We start from the raw sequence: 18128 nt of genomic DNA, 5'->3' as shown, positions 1-18128 counted from the left end.
ATGGCAATGGCATTCATGAATAATTAAGACCATCATCACAAACTAGCAGAGCATGGAGGTAAGATTAGAAGAAAAGAAGAGCTAAGCAAAGTTTGATCAGACCAGAATGAAAACGCTCCAAACTCAAGTGATGTTTTTCTGGCCAAAACACATTCTGCTGATATAGAGTTGAAAAAATAATAGTGCCTTTTTAGGGCTTGTGTTTTTTATTTATTTCATTTTCTATCAAACTTTTAGTCTAATCTAAGGGAGCAGTTTTATATCCAGCTATTTCTGTCCTAAAAGAGGTCAAAGGCCATTTGAAAAAGGGGGAGACAGGCATAAACATTGTTTCCCTGATTTATTGATAGTGCTAATGTAGCTTCCAGGTCCCGTGTTTAAAGCGCAGCTTCTGTTCCTCCACTCTCGCCTCTCTCAAGACTACCACCTCCTCTTTCCACCACCCATTTCTTCTCTTCTCCAAATGAATAATTAATACAGAGAATAGAGGCCCCGTTCATGATGTGTCAGCTTTTAATAATGGAGAGTTTCACAATATACATTTAATTGCAGCACACTCACATTTTATAGTCCCCTAGACGGTGTCGACATGATAAATAAATATAAATGGCCACTGAACACACAGGTGTGAAGTTTCACTCTTTACAGGGTGATTTCGTGAATGCTTTGGTCCAGGACTGTGGAGAATGTGGAGGAAACAGTGATGGAGCACAGTGAAAAGTGTCAGCAAATATGAAGGAAAAGGTGGCGAAGATGGTCAGCGGCACTGTGGAAGAGCTGGAGGTGGCAGAGATGACGGTGCTGAGGTTCTCTTTGTGAGGAACGAAGATCAACGGGATCAGGAATGAGTCGGTCAGAGGGCGAGCACGTGTGTGACGCTTGGAGGAGAAGTCAGACTGAGATGTTATGCGTGATTTACATCTAATGGGCAATTTATCTGCCATTTTTGTCAAATGTTGAAATAAAAGATATCCCTTGGGCTGATTTGCTCTGCTGTGACTGATGCAAAAAGTCCTTCACACCTTTAGAAGTAGGTTCTCTAAGGCCTGACATGAACATTTGTCCTTTGGCCTTCAAATGAAGGCCCCAATGGAGAGCTGGAGCTGTCTTTCAGAGAGAGTTAGGATGTTTTGTAGACCTGTGGCACGGCTTTTGGAACTCCATCTTTATGAGAGAGAATGAAAACAAGCAGAGAGATCCTTCGTATCTCCATGGAGAAGACCTGCAGACCGACGACTGACCTTCCTGGATTTCCCCTCCAACAACCGCCTCCTCGGCCTTCATGAAGCAGAGCACAGGGCCACCGGGACGATGACTCGCACTCTGTTTCATATTCCGTCTCATCTCATTCCATAGAAAACAAACTGCTTTGCTGAAATGTTTCAGCAGTCGATGAATTCAGGCTACAGCACTTTCTGTTTCAGGTTAAATCATCCTTTCCTCCCCCCCAAAACACACATTTTTTTATGTTTTGAAATAACCAGCACAGAAATCTGAGCTGCTTCTTACCTTCCTCTAAGAGTCAGATGATTCACGCGGTGGATGCGTTTTATGAGGAAGCATTGTTCCCAACGCTTGGTGACTGGAAAAGCTGCTGTGGGGTCCGCTCCAGTACTGGTTTGACTTTAATGGCCACCGAACAGGCAGGTGTGAAGTTTCACTCCTCTCCCTCTCTCCCTCCGACTCCTCCAGTAGAGGAGCAACATGAGTGATGCCCCCTCCCAAACCCCCTCCCCCCCGCTTCACTCCTCTGTTCCACCCTCTGCGTTTGCTGCTCCTGTGACTCTGCAGAATCTCCCCGCTGCAACTTTCTCTTTGCTCTCAGCTGGACGGAGACACATCAACGCTCTGCTGAGCATGGAGAAAGTGCCCTCCTGACCGGCTCCCTCCCCCACCTCTCTCAGTTCCCCCTTCACCTCCGCGTTCTTCTTTTATTGGTCGTCTTGGCGAGAAGTGGCAGAGAAGTGGTCCTGCTGTGGCTCTAGTTTGGTCACACAATTTTAACAAGGTGGACTCCAAGTTTGACGCAGGGGGGTTGTTTTTTTATACTGAGATGTGTTGAAGGTTAAAATAAAGCGAATAACATTGAGGAAGCGGATAAAAATGACACATTTTAAAGGTATGTGTGAGGAAACTAATTTAATAACTAAATTAACTAAAAAATCCAAGATGGCACATCTGGAAATGCCACTCGTGTCGTCACATCCTGCAACCATGTCAGCCTGGGCCCCAAGAAAAGGCAAGAAAGTAGATGAAAGAGTGAAAGTGGATGCCCCTCTGTGGCAGTTAATATATGCGGCAGTATTCATTACAATGCCCCCCTCCCTTGTTAAATTCAACTGGAGTTTAAATTAAATGGCGTGAGAGATGAAGACAGAAACTGAGAGATGTGGGGGAATGAGTGGGGGGGGACAGGAGAGGAATAGAATCAAATCTCCACCTTGTAAAGCCCTTAATAAAGTTTCTGCTTCGTTACACTGGGGCATTTTCATCTGCAGAGGAACACTGAGAGATGGAGCGCACCTTCACACATGCACACACAGCAGCCTTCTGTCCTTATTTCTATATGTATGTATATATATATTTAAATTACAGACATGGTTGAATCACACTGGACTGAGGTCACAGATAATGTCTGCAATTATTACCAATGACTGCAGCTCCATGTAAGACTATCTCACATGATTATGTCACTGCAAAGTTTTAAACACATAAATCAGTTATAGTCTGATTGCTGCATTTAAATTTATGCAGGTATATATGTGTAATTATAGCAAGCAATTATAGTTTTAAATAACTCACTTATCTAGTATGACAGGCAGTGATTCACTGGCCTGATATATCATGTTTCCTGAGGCTGATCATGTAGATTTTAACTATACATTTGCCTTAGTGAATGCAGATTGAGCAAATTTAACCACGCAGTTTGCCAATTGTATCGTACATTTGGCCACTTCAAGGGCAACAGTTCTCATTTTTGCTGATTTCCTTCATTGTGCAGAGCTGCAATTCACCTTCGGAACCAATCATGTTCTGTTTGTTCATCACACACAGATATTTTGGTGCATAATCCCATCAGACCAAAGTACGAAAACAGGTGAAAACATAAATGAGTGGTTTCCATTCCCCGCAGTATCTGTAAATCTTTCCTTTCTCTTCTCTGCCACCTCGTCCATGTTGTTAAATCATTCAGTTGCTGATTTACCGCCTTTAACATCAGATTTAAGAGTTGTATTTTGTTTGGGGGACCAAGACACAGCTCCGACACCCCCTCTGTCAGTGTCAAAGTTCAACTTCAACAAAGTATCACCGAAATATGACAGACAACATGCATCTCTCATTTGGGTTTCAGACTTAGTGAACGAGCGCTCGTCTGCACCAGCTAAATTTGTGCCCTTATTTAAGCAGAAAGTGAACACACGGTGTCATGTTTCCTGGCATGGCTGCAGCTCAGGGATGGAAAAGGCTTTTGATTAGTGGTTTGTGCTGCAAGCTTTTAAAAGAGTCCTGCTATTTAAAATCACTGTGTTGCCCTGATAGCCAAACATGAGAACATAATGGCCCAAATAACAAAGATAAAATGTCAGCATGTAACACAACACGTGAGCAAAATGGCTTATCAGTGGATTATACTATCAGGAAGTTAAACAGAAAGGTACTTTGGATTGAAACCATTGGATATCTGTTCCACTGGATCGATTGCTTAACAGACATATCCTTATCACTAATATATTTAAACAAGTAATGGCTTTATCCGTGTTTTACCTTTAACTCAAATGTGAAGTGATTTTGATCCCTCCTGTAATTATAGGAGCTTTAAATCCAAAATGTTTGCAGAGCTTCCTGCACTTGGTTCAGACTGAGGGTGAATAAAGCAAACGTGCTGACTGACAGCTGATTATTGACATTCATGATTTAAACGATGACAGTCTGCACGTTTTTTTTTTACATGAATGCTGGGAACATTCTGTCTTTTTGATCCTATGCTAGCTTGCTTGTGCAACATCGTGATTTACTTTTACTTCCACATTTATATGTCAACTCAGGCATAAAATTGTTCCCTCTCTGAGGTTTTTTTTATATCTTGGAAATCATATGGTGATAAAAGTGTTGCACAAGGTTGCGTTGCCTTCACACAGATGAACCACAGACTAACAACTCTTGAACATGTTTTTGCAAATCTTTCTACGGTACACTCTAAAAGTAGATTTCAGGAACTGTTCTCTCTATGTGACACATTTGTTCACCCTTTATATAAAACTCTACTTTATAGTGACTGTTCTTTCTAGATTTGCAGACCTTTATTCTGACCACAGCCTCTAAGGAGGTCGCATCTAGTGTTAACTTTAAATACCGAATGTGACAATCGAATAAATGTAGAGCTGCAGGGCTGAAGGAGTCAGGACTTCTTGCTATCTCAAACCATTCTGCTCCCACAGTATCCTGTTTGATGGTTGGGACATATTTTGGTCAAGTGGGTGGACAGTAACACCAGTGGGGGGGGCAGCCATTTTAACAAGAGGATTAGCCGTGAACTGGAGCCAACTTTTAAGCCTCTTTCCTTTCCCTATCTGTGTTGTGTTGGAAAAAGATAATCACTTAATTAAATATTGATGATATTTCAAACCAGAAGCTAGCTGGCAATCGGACTTCTGGAAGGGCACAATGATTAGACCAGTGTTTACTGAGTCAAAGCTATCTCGACTGGAGAAAGTAAGCTAGGCTGGAAGGGCAAACATGATGAGAAATGGGTGTGAAATTGGGAAAATTAGAAAAGAAAGGACAAACAAAGAGAGAAAAAGAGGGATAAAGGAAGCTTTTTTATTAGAGTTTTGTGAAAGGTGCTGACAAATAAATATATTGCTATTATTATTCCATCATAGTCAAGGGAGAGAGATGAAGATTTTAAAATTGTAAAGACAAATTATTAATTCACAACTGTGTTGAAATGAGTTTTGCTTTGTATCATATCTTTTCATACATTTTTCATAAAGCAGCAATGCCTCCATTGGCTTTTCCCCGTGGGCACATGGGAGCCCTTTGGTGCATTAAAGTACTGTGAGCATGTGTGCGTGCACGTGTGTGTGTGTGTGTGTGTGTGTGTGTGTGTGTGTGTGTGTGTGTGTGTGTGTGTGTGTGTGCTTTTAAAGAAGAGTTCCAAGAAGTGACCGAGGTTCATAGTGGAGTGTTCTGAAAAAATGAAAAGAAAGAACCCCACACATACACACACACACACACACACACACACACACACACACACACACACACACACAAAAGCACACACAGGAAGTCCATTTCCAGAGAGTAATGTTTTCCTTGGAAGGTGAAAGCAGCGTCTGTTCCTGCAGGAGCGGAAGACAAAAGGAGGAATGAATAAACAGTGGAGGGATTATAGTAATGAGAGTGAGGTGGATATTCTGCCGTATGGATTTGCCACATGCCCCTTCGTTATCAGCATCATATTCAGTGTCATCGTATGCAGATTGTTGTCATCTTGCCTGTTCTTGACACATTTTTGTGGGATTTGAATATTTAGCACAAACAAAACCAATTGCAGGAAGTGATTTAGACTTCTTCAAGTGTTTCAAGTGTGTGTGGCTTTGCAGCAGGAAGCTTTACTTTGCACCCCTTCAAACACCCGACTACACCCGCAAACAGGCACCACCTGGTTTGAAAAGCACCTAAAATGGAACGCATAACTCATAAATACAGCTCAGGCACAAATGTATATAACAGCTGACTGTAACCGTCTGTATTAAACTGACAAAGTCCGATTAATTATTCATGGTTTTTATTTTTTATTTTTTAAATTAAGTTATTCGGGTTTGGAGGTCATGTATTATACTACGCGTTACTCAGTTATACAGTATTTTTGGTTGATTTATTGAATACTTTTATTTGGTGGTAAAGAGTCACGTATCATATTTGAACACAACAATAACTGCAGTTTGAGCTGTAAAATTTGTATGTGACCTAAATCTCTGGTAAAACATCCAGAGTGAAATCAGGTTCCATTTACAAACAAACTGAAATCAACAAGATGACGTGTAGACTTTATTGTTACTTGATTTTCAATAAAAAATAGATAGAAAGCATTCTAAAAGATCAAAAGTTCTAAAAACAGAAATGTGATCATAAAGCAAGACTTCTCCTACGTATGCTGATATCTACACATAATAAAATACATAAAAATCACTTTGTACTTAGACAAAAGTGTTATTACAAAGTGTATAATGTAAATTTCTCGACAGTGGAGTTGAAAATGGAAACACAAACTAAGCTTAATAGCCTGAGACAGGCACGATTAAAAGCATTAGCAGCAGACTAAAAGCATTTTATGAGGATCTGCATGCACTCTCACACAGTGGCAGAGCAATAAAAATAAACTTTAAAAGGTGTTGACAGCCTCTGTGATAGTGCTAGTTATCATGCAAGTGGTCCACGACGAGAATCATCCTGCCGGGCGCATTTATCTGCCTCCAAACAAATCGAAAGACAAACCAATAACACGAGTGCGGCAGCAGGCAGCAAACATGCCTCAAAAATAATGAGCAGATGAGGGGGAGCGAAGGGGGGAGAAAAAGAGGGAATGATAATATTGGTGCTGCAGTATTGGACTTCATTTAATCCCCATCATGTGTTAATGTCACTCCGATGGCGCCGCGCGCCGCAATTACCACCCACTCATACATTGTGGAGACAGACGGGGACGAGAGCAGATGCTGCTCCGATGAAGACGGATCTCTGTGGGCTCGACGCGCCCTGCCAGGGCCGCGGACGCTGGTTTGCAGCCTACGGTCTGGCCATTACCGAGGGTCGACACGTCTTTCCACACCTGCGTTATTTTCAAGTGTTTCCGTTCCCTCTGCTGGATTCTGCGAGCCAACAAATGTGACCTTGCATTAATAATTTGTGTCTGAATTGACTGCGATTTTTGCGCACGCCTTATCGATCAAGCGCCCAAGCAGCTGCACAGATCGCCCTCTATTAGGCTGGCGCTCTCCCAGGAACACCACTGCCTGAGGTGGATATGATGCTCTGCCTCTGAGGTGCTGGAAGGCCTGGAGGTCAGCGTTTTCCCCCAGTGCTCTAATCCCAGTCTCCATATTCCAGCAGCATTATTAAATTATACCTGGAGTGGCTCGGAAAAGCCCTGAAAATCGAAATAACTCAGAAATATTGATGGGGGGTAAAAAAAGACACAACCCATCTGGCTGGAACTTTTCATTCCGGCCCATTAATTATTGCATTTTTCACAACTGCCAAGTAAACAACAAACCCAAACTTTACTTCTCTAGTCGCAGTCCTGTGATGCCGTTCACTCCAGGAAATCCCTGTGAGATTTACTCAGCGCTTTAATCTGACGCTGCTACACTGAATGCAAAAAGAATGTAAATCTTCTGTGTAATTGACTCTCCGGGCCGGGATACAACATCAGTATATTACCGAGAGACCAAGTGCATGCGGTTGTACGCAGGCAGTGTTTGTCAACTACACACCTAAGGTCAACTTAGAATACACACACACACACAGACACACACAAACATACACCCCAGGTGCACATCGACGAAGGCCTTCATGTCATGCACCGGCCACCCGCCCAGTCTCATATGTATCTCATCACCATTGATGATCATTTTAAAAAAAAACTCTGCTGATGTCGGCACAATCCCCCGCCATGTCGGTACTTCCCGCTCTGACACATCTGTTTAGTATCGGTCTCTTCATTAACAACTCGCGGCTTATTATTTTTGAAATATTTAAGTCAATATTTCTCTCTTTTCAGACAATAAATACAGCAGTGCTGAGTCGATTAATTGACACACACGGCATAAACAAAGCTGTCAGAGGATGTCTTACGTGACTGACCTTTCTCATTAAAATGGCTTTCTCATTTGGCTGCTTTATTGTTAGTGTTGGCATAGCAAAGGAGACGTCTCACACATTTTAATCAGCTCTAAAAGAAGGTTAAATTGCCAAAGGCAGTGGAGTGTTTGTTCTTTGATATGCAACATTATTTCTGGCAGTTGAGCTACGGGAGTATTGGCAGCCGTTTTGAAGCTCTCTCCTTTCACAGCGGCAGAAAAGGCTGAACTTGGAAGCTGTAAAGACAGTTAATTATAGGGCGACTCAAGTAAGCCTGCATGAAACGACCTGGACGTCCGAACGGCATGCTGTAGGCTGAGCGCACAGCCAAAAATAACCAGCTGTATAGCTTAGCGGCGAAGCTTAGCACAAGTAACAAAAGCGCACAGAAAATCAATAGGGTGATCTTTTGTAAACCTGATACAGTCACAGCCAAATGAAAAAGGTCCTGAATGAAGTGAGCGATATTGTCTGGACTGCGCTGACCCCCCACGTTAGATCAAATCAGCACTGGCGTGATGTTAATAAGCACACGCCGAGAGAAATATTATTTCTCACTCTAATGGAAGTCAACGGGGCTCATTGGCGTCATGCTGCCACTCTCCTTTCGCTCCGCTGCCATTATTTATACCTCACTGCAAGAGCGGAGTTAGCGGAAGAGGAAGAGGAGAGAGCTGTTTTCAGCCCCGCGTGCTTCTCAAGACACAAACGACTCATGAATCATACATACGGCACATTACAGGTCAAGTGTGTGTCAGAGTGTACTATAAGCAGAGCCCGAACGGCGAGTGAAGACAAACACGTGGAGGTAACGACAAGGAGTGAACCTTGATAAAAGTCAGGAAAATGACGGGAGGATGAATGGCAAAAGGTGTGCAGGAGGGAGGCCTTCGGGAAGCGGGGGGTGGTGGGGTGGGGGTGTAAGAAATCAAGCAACGCTTCACTTGACCCTCGGTGTTTCTGCATTCGTGGCGCTGCAGATTGTCAGCCTGATCTCTTCGCCCCCTCTCTCTGCAAAACGCTGGATTCACGCAGCCGTTCCAGGTGTGACGGGAAAGAAAGCAGCGCGTTGTGAATCACAGCAAACTAAGAAATCCTCTTTTTTCCACCCCGGAAACCTTGGCTGCTGGTAGCATCTCTTTAATTTCCTCTTTCTTGCTGATACCTGGGGAAATGTCAGAACCTTGACACAAATTAGGTTTCAGCGGTGGCTAAAGCAGAGCGCGTTCGCTCCATACTTGTTTTGATCATCTCAGAAGTTGGTAGACGATATAACCCAGAAGGTGTTGGAGAAAAGCAAAGGCGCTGAAGTCCTCCCTCAATTAATTTCTTCCCTTTTCACTGTATCCCAGGAATACCAGGCCTGCTAGGAACCTTGTTTTTGTCTCTTACAGCACATCTCATCCTCTTCTTTTTAACCATCGGAACAGAAGTGTCACTCCCTGTTCTGATAGTCCATAATAGCAATGTCACGCTAGCTTTTTCCTTGTTTATTTTTTGTTGCTGTTTAAAAATAAACCTTTTTTTTCCCCTGTTATTTTATTTATGCTGAGTTTTCCCCTCTTTATTGCATGTTTGGGAATCCATTATTAACAGTAAAGGAATTCTTTGAGCATTCACAGCCTGTCAGAGATACACAAGCATAAAAGGTGGAGAAATGGACCTGATGGCAGTGGTACACAACAGACAGGGTGGTATTTTAGGAGAAGACAGAATCACAAGACTGAAGTCTCCCCTCCACTCACTGAATCGGGCCCCAAGAGGAGGAACACGTCAAGGTTTTGTTGGGTCTGGACACACAAACACATGAAGCTAAAGAGCGAAACCTGTCGGAGCTGAAAAACTGTGATGTCTCTGGCGACAAGTTGCAAAAAGCTTTCTCCTCGCCTTTGTCTCACCCTCTCCTCACTTCCCTCGTGCGCCACGCGCTCCGATGGCTCCGTGCACACGTTCATCTTTCGCCTCTAATTCGCTCAAATTCGTTTAGACTCCTTCGGCAGCGACGTCCTGGCGCTGATGGGGAGGATTAAATCCAATATTGAAATTCAGAGAGTGTTCTGAAAGCTGGGTGGGGGGTGGGAGTAGAGAGATGATGAGAAGGCGAAAGAAGTGAAGACTGATGTGGGAAAATATCTTAACAATTTACCGCTGCTTCCATACAAACAGGAAGTCCCACTCATGCTTCACCTCCAGGCACCAATTCTCCTCCAGAAATTAAGAGGATTCCGTTTTGGTGTTATTGCTCTTTAAATAGGTCCTAATTCTCTGATTGTTGGGAATTATTATTTCCCAAATTTACACTGTTAAACTCATCCTTCCTCCTGCCTCGACCTCGCCGCCTCCCTACCTTGTCGCCTCCCTCCATCCTGAGTAAACAAGTCTGAACAAACACGTGGCAAAAATGACAAATCTCCAAACAGCAGGAGCCCAAACTGCCAGAACTTGCAGCAACGTAAGACTCATCTGCTCAGAATGCCAGTCCAGTCTCGGCTTTATCTGTGTTTAGTTGCCATGCCTCCATCTTTGGGAGGGTTGAAAAGTGACTAAATGACCACAAATATTGGGTTTTAAACCCTTGTTTAGTGTGTAGAGTGGGGTGCATTTGCTTTTAGGGGATGCGTGCTGTGAAAAGGTAGATTTCTAAATTTCTCTTATAAGAGCATTTCAAGGTTTGCGTGCCTCAATCCTGCCTGCAGAGCCTTTAAATGCATCAGCTTGGTCAACTGCAGTGCTCTTGTTTATCTAAAGCAATGGCAAAGGCCTTTTTGAACTCACAGCATGATTAAAACACCAGAAATATCCTATAAAAACGGCACAACACACTCCAGGCATTGAGACTGTTGGTTTGGTCTTTCAGTACCAGGTTCTGAAGACCAGGGACGCATTTCAGCTGATTAGTTGGTGCGCATCTAAAGCAGAGCCGGAGAGTTCAGAGCTCGGTAGAGATTTTAAGGTTTTTAGCAAAAATATTCAAAACATGCACAGGTGTCCTTTTCATTCCAAGCAGCATCTGTTTAAGCTTAAAGACTTTGAATTTATGCTAATTAGAAGACATGTTCAGAGTCATAACAAACAGGGAAGCTTCTTCTCAAGCGTGATTGAGTCCACCTTCATCCTTGGCTGGATGCCTTGTTTCCATGGTTAATATACTCACCAGAGCACATAGAGGATAATCTCTGGAGACATTAGAGAAAAACAAGGACTTTGCACCGGAGAAGTCATTAAAACACCAACTTAAAAGTCCTTAATGCTAAAGTTTTCGCTTCTGTGTGGATAACGTAATGGTTTTATGTTCTTTTCCAACATCACTCGTGCACCTGAACCTGGCCAACGATGTATTTCTTGTCTTGTTTCCTTCTCACCACTGGCTACACACACACACACACAAACCCCTACTCAATTAATCATGGTGTCCTTTGGCCTTTTCTACTCAACGCTAACATAATGGACCAGAGTAATAAACCACTTCCATTTTCATTCTAAGCCTGTTTAGAAAACTCTGGGACAAAAGAGAGAATGACAGAACTGAGAGGGTGTGAAAGAACCAGACTGAGGGCAGAAGGGGGGGGGGGGGGACAAAGTCAGAGGGGATCCGGAGAGGTGAGACACTGAGGGAAAGCGTGTTTATATTGCTGAAAGGCGAAAAGATATTAGATACAAATTATTCATGTGCTTACGCCACTCATGAGAGGGCTCCATTTGTACCTGAAAGACTGAAATAGAGAAGATGAACACTGAGCCAGAATGAAGTGAACAGGAAGTTTACGAACATGAGAGAACGTGTGTGATGGCTTGATTTTTTTAATGGGGTCCTGAATCCACCCAAAAAAAATCTAAATTTGAAGTTGGAAAAAGTGGCTCCGTTAAGTTTCCCTCGTGCAAACAGTGCTGGATGCTAACACTGGGGTCGGCACAGTAAAAAGGTTTTCTGACTTTCACGCCAGCAAATCTGATATTAAATCTCTTATCTCCCCTTTTTTCATCGTGCAGAACATTACAATCCATCCACCTAGCACCTTCTTATTATTAGCCAGAGCTGACCATTGCTTTCTCCAACAAACACTGACCCGCTGTGGCTGATCAACCACTCAGTTCCCCGGTTAATGCCTCAGGGAACAAAATTACACTGGCTTATCTGCTGTTATTGTCAAAGAAGTGATCTAAGGTCATCAGCTCCAGAGTCCAATAAATGATTTAGCATTTAATGCAACAAATTACAGGTGATGGAGTCTCTCACACCAACTGGAGTGGAAATACTTCACTAGAATCAACAGCCCCCACACTTAACACAGGCACGGACCATCATCCTGGAAGTCACACTCTCATCACGGGCATTCAGTCTGGGATTGACACTTGCCAACTCATCCCAGTCACAGTATTTTGGGAGAACATCACAGAATTTTGAGGTTTTGGGAAGCTAATGGTGGAGTTTTGTGAAGATTGGTCTTGGGAGCTTGATCATTCTCCACTAAATTTAAACAAGAGCTCTTTAAAGTCTGTGCGATCTGACAAACCACAATTTTCCAAACAGGGAGGAGAAGCACATGCCTTGTTAACATCCAGGGAGCAGAGACGGACAGACAGAGACGGATGGGAAATTTAAGTAAAGTCGGCACTGAAGGGCAAATGCAGGAGGAAGCCAATCAATGGGAAAAGACTAATAAAGACTCGTGCGCGTGCGTGATTTGGCCCGTTTATGTTTCGGAGCACAGCGCTCAGCAGACAGCCGATGAGAGCACAGCCCCGCGCTTGAGCTCCAGCGCTGTGAGCAAGCATGTGAGCATGCATGTGAGCAAGCATGTGAGCATGCATGTGAGCAAGCATGTGAGCATGCATGTGAGCAAGCATGTGAGCAAGCATGTGAGCATGCATGTGAGCATGCATGTTTATAATATTACCTGACACATCAGCTGCATCTCGCATTAATGAAGAGTGAGCGGCTGCTCCTGGAGGACTCTGGCCACAAAGCAGCGACACACATACACACACGCACACGCCAGTTCTCTGCTCTCATGCACATCCATGAAATATGCACGTACTAGCAGCGCACAAGCTGCACCCACAAAGAATAAAGAAGCGCTCCAGCGGTCTTTACAGCTTTTGAGTAAGTTGAATTATTCAACACAATTAATGCTGGCTAAGCCCCCCTCTTTCATTTTTGCATGTATCCTCCCCTCTCTCTCTCTCTCTCTCTCTCTCTCTCTCTCATTTTCAATCATTATTATTTTCTCCTTGAATCCTCCTCCTAACTATCTCCATCAAGGGTAATGATCTCCTGTCAGTAAGAATCAAGCAGCTATCTAGAAGCTAGTTAGCTAGCTTCTAGACAGACAGACAGACAGACAGACAGACAGACAGACAGACAGACAGACAGATAGACTTTCTTCATCTCTGAGTCCTGTGATTGATACCAGGGTCATTCTTCAACAGGCTAACCTGGTTCAGGGGTCATGAATTCCATTTTGTACAGGTGAGAGTAAAGGTCAGCTGTCAGGGTAAAATTCCAAATTGGAGCTACGAGCAAACTGCGGAATACTGACATGGGATCTGTGTTTTTTGTTTTTTTTTTCCTCTTTTCGCTCAGCTTTTCTCTTCCTCTTCTTCCCTCTTTCACTGTATCTGTGGCAGTGGGAAAGGTCAAACTGGCTGAAATGTAATCAGGCATTCCAACCTATTTCTCACACACAGACACACACACACACACACACACAAATGATGAATCAACTTTTTTCCAAGGGAAATTTTAGTGACGTGAATGTTAAAAACATTGACATTGGTTCTGGTCAGGCTCTGGGATTAGAAGGGGACACATTTTAAGCCATTGCAGTTTTTTAATAAATAAGGTAAATTATTTGATTGAATCAGGACAAAACGATATCCAATACATCAAATATAAAGGCCAGTGTTTCCTGTGAAGCACCATGAAAATGGTGTTCTTTGGCTTATGAGTGTCAATGGTGACCAAATTATACGATTTTGTCATCGTCAGCATATGTAAATATACCCTGATGCTGGGTCGAAGGTGCATTTTTTGAGGTAATTAAAATTCTGGAGCAGCACACGGTGCAGCGATAGCACAGACGCCAAGGTAGCGCGAAGGTTCTGAGGTGTTTCAATGCGGAGCTGAAGTGTTCTTCCTATTGTCTGTATGGGTTTTCCCCAGTGTCTTCCCACAGTCCAAGAGCATGCATGTGAGGCGTGCATGTTTGGAACTGGTGACTCCTGAGGTTGGCTGAAGAGATCCCCAATTGACTAAGCATCCGATGGATGGATGGATGGATGGATGGATGGATGGATGGATGGATGGATGGATGGATGGATGGATGGATGGATGGATGGATGCATGGATGGATGGATGGATGGATGCATGGATGCATGGATGGATGGATGGATGGATGGATGGATGGACCATTTCCCGTGACTTGTAGATGACATAATGAGACTTTGTGAGGCCTTGACTGTTGTGAAAACACGGTGAATAACCCTGTTTGATTGATAACAGAATAACTTGACATGCTGCGCCTTGATTACCACCACGATTGTTATTTGGAGGAGAGAAAAACTAAAGTGAGGCGAGACAGCGGGATTTGAGAGAGAAAAGCAAAGAACGAGAGATGAGTGGGAAAGTAATGCATGGATGGAGGGGGGAAAGGCAAGGGTGAGGGTGAGAAAAAGAGGGATGGATGACATGAGGGCCAGATGAAGTAAGTGAGGGACAGATAGGATGGAGCTCTGTAGAGCAGGGAAACATAGTCCATCATGCACCCGGCCTCTCTGTGAAAAGAGGAAGGACAAAGTTTAACCAGGATTTATCACCTGTGTCTCGCCACTGGAATAAGGCTGTGGAGATAGATCATTATGGAGGACACAAATAGTGCCTCATGCACCGCATCTGGGGTCGCTTCAGTTTCTTTTCAGAATATCCGACTGCTGGAGACGATCTTCATAACAGCTGAGGGAGACGTTTCACTTCGAGAGGCAAAAACGCGCCTAAAGGATGAACACTGGGACGATTTCCTCCAGTTTACGGACAAAACAATCCCGATAATCTGGGTGAGAATAAGCGAAACTCCATCTGATGCCATTTGGAGGTGGACTCATTTACAATGAGCTGCCCGATCAAAGGATTTCCCACAAATCTTAGGGGTTCAAAGTTTGAGAGTGACAAGAAGCTCCATTCAAAGTTGTCATGCAGCAATAAATTTGACATCCTGTTCAAAGATCCTTAAGAATTTGTGGCCTGATTGTTAACATTTGTGATGCAAAAGAATAAAGGGAAGTCACAGCGCTCCCTGTCTGACTCTTGGAACGGGACGTGAAGCCTGTCCACATTTTTGTTGCACATCTGCATGACTGTAAATCTGATGGAGCAGAGGAAAGTAAAGCCTACAAGTATTTGCATGGAAAGTTTTGTCAGTGGTGGAGACAATGGAAACGCCGGCTGTTGCCAGAGCAGAAGGTGGACCCCATTCTGAGGCCAAATTACCACACATTAAGGAGCAAAATCCTAAAAATACGCAGGATTTCATCTTGATGTCAACTCAAAGCAGAGTGAGAGGGAGAAAAGAGGTGAAGAGATACACAATAAACATGGAGGAATGGAATTTAAACAGATTCAAGCAGATGGAGTATGTTTGAGGGGATGTCTAGACTACAGTGTGTGTGTATGTGTGTGTGTGTGGTGGGGGGGCTCTGTGGGAGGGCTCCTGATTGTGATGGCTGCAGTGAGGTTGCAGGTCTAATTAGACGAAGTGCTGAACAATCAGACACTGTCACAGTGTGAACGGAATAAGTCAGCAAGGTCAGGAAGTTTCCTGTCCGTCTCGTCAGCGAGGTGAGATTTGAATTTCCTCATCATTTTATTCTACGTGTGCAGGTGAAGCGGGGAGCTTTTTCCCAGCTGCAGTTCCGCCTGACAATGGTCAGACTTCAGCTGCTTCACAGGGCGCCTCTGCGGGGAAAATGTTTCCGGTAAATCTGTGAAATTTAGGAACATTTACAGCCACTTGAATAGATTTGTGCTTTTTTTTCAGCCTTGTAGAGGCAACGATAAAAGATTTGGCTCTGAAATTTAACATAACAGAAACCAGAAAATTGAATAATATGAAAAGAAACGGCTCTGGGGACTCTTGTTTCCAGGACTTGGAAAAGAAGAAGGAAAGTCTTTCTGCGGCTGCAGGGCCAGCTGGGTAAAATCTCATTAGATGCCCTGAGGACTGTCACTTGAGATCTGGACCCAATTTCTTAGCTGCCGACTCGGCCGCACCGCAAAGATAATATTCCTGGATGTCCACCTGAGCTGCCGGCAGCTGGGATGCATTCTGGGAAACACACTCGCACCTTTAAAAACTGTGTCAGGCTGCCATGACATCCGGTGTAGCTGCACCGCCTGCAGCAGAAATCTAAGTCGGATCGCGGCACGCTCCTCCGAATCAGAGCACAGGAAAGTGGAAACGTGACTGAAAAACCCCAAAAATCTGCATTCGGTGAAGCGTCTGTGTATTCAAGGAAAAAAAGGAAAGCAGAGGAAAGTTTTGAGACTGTTAAGAGTCGACAGAATCAGTCACCCTCTCTGCTTTCGGGGGCCGCATCATATGCTGGTGTTTGGTTCCAGGGTTTGAAACCATGGTTGAAAAATAAATTCAATTTGTAGGTGGATAAAAATAAGAAATAGCTTCAGAAAAGAAATTATTACGAGCATGCAGTGAGATGCTTTGTTAATAATCATTTGCGGAGCAGAGGGGCTACAAAGAAAATTAAGCTATTTGTGGAAAAATGCCTGTTTAATTCTCTGACTCCACAAAGGATTTAAAAAAAAAAAACACACAACACATTTTTATAAATTGCATTTGTGTTTAGACATTGAATCTAAATAGGAAACTGAAATTATGGCTTTTCTGGTCTGACATGCGAAATGAAACGACAACAGGCAATTAGCGGCGCGTTCCGAATCCACCACATCTCCCTTTTGTGATATGAATTTATGATGTTTGAAAGTGTTTGACCCCGAGGCAACTTGATCCAGCACGGGCAGTTGCAGCTGATGCAATTGGACGTCTGTTGGGTGAAACGTTGCTCCGGCTAGCTCAGCATATTTCATTACTCACTTCTGATTTCATCAATTGGCTTCTGCAGACTTCAGCAGCAGAAGAACCAGCGCATCAACATGGAAATCTAAACTGGTTCCTTTGTTTCTCCTTTTTGGAGTCTGACTAAAGGGCCTTAAAAGTCTGAATGCGATGGGAATGAAAAACACAGTTTTTCACTACTAAAAAAAACACCATCAGCAGCCATAAAAACCTGTTTTTGTCATGATTTTTACAATTCTAAAGTTGCATATCAGGCAACAGGCTGAAACATTTGAGGTTTTGTGTTTGTAAGGTCGACTGAAGACGAGACGTTTGGCCCAAGGTTTCAGGAAAACCACATTTTCATCAGCTGCAGTTGGTGTGCAGCGTTAAAAAGCCCTCAGGGTAAATCAGGTAACGCGGAGAAGAGTTCGAACGGCGTGAACAGGTGTTGGCGGGAACAGCGCAGATGTAAGCAGTTAATGTATTCAGAGAAGTGATGCGACCCTACGGTGGCGTTCCCTCTGCTCCTCTTTCATGTATCTGCGTAACTTTGTGTGAACAAGAACAAGTGTGACTAGACATGGAGCAAGGAGGTGGCGGGGGTGGGGGCGCTATGGTGCTGGTGCTGCTTAAAAAAAAGCTGTTAGCTATGCGAATAATATTAGCATTATTGATTCTATTCCGTTGTTAAATGTTTCTGATGATGACGAACAGCTTGGCCGTCAGTTGAGATGTATAGAAGGTAACGTGCACTTGAGCTGGGGGCCACAGTTTAAATGGAGCCAACTCTTCTGTACTTAATAAAATAATATTGAGAGAATGCACGGAGTGCTGCAGATATCGGGAATGCGAGCTGAACGTGGATGGTCCTCGTGCACACGCCCTCTTTGCTGTGTTTGTCGTGGGTTTTTAGTCGCTCTGACTTTTGCCAGGAAACATTTTGCACATCCCAAATGATTGCAAGGTGTGAAAAATCTGGATCTAATGAGACCAAAGTAGAGCTTCTCTGATGGAAACTACAGTCAAATATGAACAATGATCTAGCCTGAAGTGAATTAACGTCTAAAAGGTACCTGTTATATCAGGCTCAGCCGTTTTTTTACTTAACTTTTATAAATTTAGCTCAGATCGTGACAGTTGCTAAAGTGTCTCTCCATTTTTATTTAATGGCTTTGACCTGGCGAACAGCTG

At 43.6% G+C, this 18128-nt stretch overlaps 1 long non-coding RNA gene across 2 annotated transcripts; it reads right to left on the bottom strand.

The window, feature by feature from the left end:
* Nucleotides 1-495: 495 nt before the first annotated feature.
* On the bottom strand, nt 496-2435 carry LOC130533831 (uncharacterized). Of its 2 annotated transcripts, none has more exons than XR_008952677.1 (2): nt 1510-2435; nt 496-1435 (listed from the first exon to the last, which is right to left on the bottom strand). It is a non-coding gene; the product is annotated as an uncharacterized LOC130533831 (long non-coding RNA). The 2 variants fall into 2 exon arrangements; XR_008952676.1 differs by having other exon boundaries at nt 496-1372.
* Between the last annotated feature and the right edge of the window lie 15693 nt (nt 2436-18128).

The sequence above is a fragment of the Takifugu flavidus genome, chromosome 11, assembly GCF_003711565.1.
Source record: "Takifugu flavidus isolate HTHZ2018 chromosome 11, ASM371156v2, whole genome shotgun sequence".
NCBI lineage: Eukaryota > Metazoa > Chordata > Actinopteri > Tetraodontiformes > Tetraodontidae > Takifugu > Takifugu flavidus.
The sequence above is the reverse complement of the archived record's forward strand: the minus strand, read 5'-3'. Positions and strand labels throughout refer to the sequence as shown.